The following is a 2901-nucleotide window of genomic DNA, read 5'->3' as shown; positions in this document are numbered from 1 at the left end:
TCATGAAAAAGAGGTCAAAGTAAAATCATTAACTGACAAGGGGCCATTCAGCCCCAAAAGAGATATTACAAGTTCAATGAATAAAAGCTTATTTGAAAAGAAAAGGTTCAGCAACAATGAATTTTCAACTTCGTTGTGAGGGGTCACCCTGCCCCATGTCTGCCAAAGGCCACCCAAGCTCACAGTGTGAATATACACAACTCCGCAGGCTCAGGGACGGTTCGTGCAGTGGCTTTCAGACATAGGGGCAAAGGCAGGACATCCCTGAGAATGACAGACCCTGATGCCAAGGGCACGGCTCTCTAATCTCATGAAGCTCGGCCGTTCCAGTGAAGCTCTGTTTCCACCAGCTCAGACCACATCCTTACGTCCTCCTTGGTCCTTTGTTTTTCTGGGTGGCTCCAAGGTGAGCGAATTCATAGCTCATTTTAGGACTCACCAGAAAACATAACACCACGATTTAATACTAATTTCTAGAGATGCAGTGGCACAGATCGGATGGCCCGACAGAGCAGCTCCCCTTCAGATTTGAGATACGGGCCTGTTTTTCAGTGGGACAAGGTTTATTTCAGCGAGGGCTGAAGATTTCTGCCTCAGGCAAAATGACACGAGAAGCTGCAAAAATAACCGCCGAGGAAAAATCAGCTCCAGAGCAGGCTTCACACAGTGACGTTCATTTGCTCGCTTTCAACGAGTCGCTCAGCAGGCTGCAAAGGAAGTCCCTGCGTTCATCCAGGAGGGCGGTGGGTCCTGTCTCGGACTCCATTCAGGTGCGATGCGACCCGTGGGTCCCCCGTTTAGACTGCGGGTTTCTCCTTCTCGGCACAGCTAGCGCCCCGCTGACGGTCCCACGCAGCTCCTTCCTGGCATCGGCCTCACGAATGACGGGACTGCCAGCATCTCCCTGAAAGGTCAAAACGTAAGAGGGGTGGGTAGTATTGCCCGGTCGTCATCAGCACAAGCCGCGCAAAATCACAGGCTGGACAGCTGTGGAGCAGGATCAGGAAGGGCAAGGAAAATGAAGCGCGGTGGAAACCTACACATGTTAAGCCACACGTGATTCCACAGCCCGTTGCGGGACTATGCGAATTGCAGGCCCTCTTCCTGCCTGCATATGTGTGGGGCAGCGCCCAAAGCAATCTGGAGGACTGTGGATTTGGGGGGGCGGCCTCCTTCTACCTGCCGGGACATGGTGCACGGAAGGAGTGACGGCAGCTTCAGCAGGTACATCAGGGAACCTATCCCCACCGAAGTCACTATTAAAAGGATGCTACATCGGCAATGTCAACGGGAAAAATTTAAGGGAGGTGCCAGGGGGCATCTTCCTCACACGAGCTGCGTCCGCAGAAACAATTCTGATGCCAAGGGCTTTGGCAGCAGCACGTCAGACACTCACTTTGCGTGAATCGGTCTGTCTGCCGCTCTCCATCTCCAGCAGAGAACACGTCGTCGATCACGGTCTGATGCTCGTCATTTCTCTGATGAACGTTCTGGGAGATCAAGTGCCCGGTCGGTGTCTTCGGGACCCTGGAGCAGTCAACCCCAGCTGCAAAGAAGAGACGTGGCCTTCATGCGAGACCCTTCCCGGGGCCCTCTGAGGCGGACCGTCTACTGCATGGGGGAAGACAAAGGAAGAACGTCGGCCTCTACCCCACCAAATGATTTCGTGCTCAACATTGCGCTCCCAAATTTAACTCAGACAGATGGCCCCCAGCAAACAACAAAGTTCGGTAAAACTGCATGCACATTGAGAACCGAAGGGAAGGGTTTTCTCAGGCGGCTCTAGCTACAGGAGAACGACGCTGCCACAGGCCATCAAGCCGCCGTTTACATGAAGAGAGAGATGGAAAATGGGTGTACTTACCCCTGCGTTCTCTTCCATAGCCAGAAAGTTCGCACCGGAAATTATCTCTCAGCGACAGTCCTTGAGATGGCAAACAGAAGATTTTGACGGCGTGGGTCCCTCAGGCACGCTGACCAAAGGAAGATCCGATCTATACGAAGGCTAAAAGTGTCATAAAGAGGGAATGCCAAGTCAGCTTTCCAATGTGGACTCTGATCAGAACAACAGCATCTGTTTAAAACTGGCCATTCCAACTCTTTTTCAAGAGAATGACACGCGTGTGAGTGTTTGCTCCCCTCTATCCATTTTGCCCCTTCCCGGGGTTCCTCCCAAAAACGACTGGGACCGCCACAAAAGTGCAAGCCACAAGAATTGCTCAGCTTATTCTCTCTCCAGTACAGAAAATATTCATCATACTAGAAGTGTGTTACGTAATAGTTCATACTACTAAAAAAGGGATCAATGTCAAGGATTACTGGTGAGAAAAAGGCTTCCCACATACAACCTCCTCTCCCCACTGGAGCCGCCTTGGAAGGCACTTGCAGGGAGGAAAGGGGATGGGAGACCTCCCCCCCCCCGGGGGGGTGTCACCTTCCCTATATCTGAGTCCCCTCGTTATTTCAGAGGAGAGATGGGATGGTATAAATGAGACTTTTCAGTTCTTCTCTGCTTGAACAAGTGCAGGAAATCGAATGCTGCATGTGCCAACGGGGAAGCGGGCATTCTGGCCCTGAAACGGGGCTCGATCCCCCATCAATCCCTCGATCCCTGGGGAGCCAGGGTGGTGTAGTGGTTAAGAGCATGGGACTGGGACTCGGGACGACCTGGGTTCTAGTCCCCACTCAGCCATGGAGCCAACCGGGTGACCTTGGGCCAGTCACAGACTCTCAGCCCAACCTACCTCAAAGGGTTGTTGTTGTGGGGATAAGATGGAGGAGGAGATGTAAGCTGCCTTGAGCCCTTGTAGGAAAAAGGCAGGATATAAATCGAAAAATAATAAAAATAAAAATCAATCAATTCCTCCGGGAACGGCCCCGCACTGCCTCAACGGGCATCCT

At 52.2% G+C, this 2901-nt stretch overlaps 1 long non-coding RNA gene across 2 annotated transcripts; it reads right to left on the bottom strand.

Annotated features, from left to right (window-relative positions):
- Positions 1 to 544: 544 nt before the first annotated feature.
- On the bottom strand, positions 545 to 2406 carry LOC123018807. Of its 2 annotated transcripts, none has more exons than XR_006413818.1 (3): positions 1865 to 2406; positions 1397 to 1611; positions 545 to 904 (listed from the first exon to the last, which is right to left on the bottom strand). It is a non-coding gene; the product is annotated as an uncharacterized LOC123018807 (long non-coding RNA). The 2 variants fall into 2 exon arrangements; XR_006413819.1 differs by having other exon boundaries at positions 1397 to 1546; positions 1865 to 2397.
- Positions 2407 to 2901: the final 495 nt, after the last annotated feature.

This window comes from Varanus komodoensis, unplaced genomic scaffold (assembly GCF_004798865.1).
Source record: "Varanus komodoensis strain SLA01 unplaced genomic scaffold, ASM479886v1 scaffold116, whole genome shotgun sequence".
NCBI classification, from domain to species: Eukaryota; Metazoa; Chordata; class Lepidosauria; order Squamata; family Varanidae; genus Varanus; species Varanus komodoensis.
The sequence above is the reverse complement of the archived record's forward strand: the minus strand, read 5'-3'. Positions and strand labels throughout refer to the sequence as shown.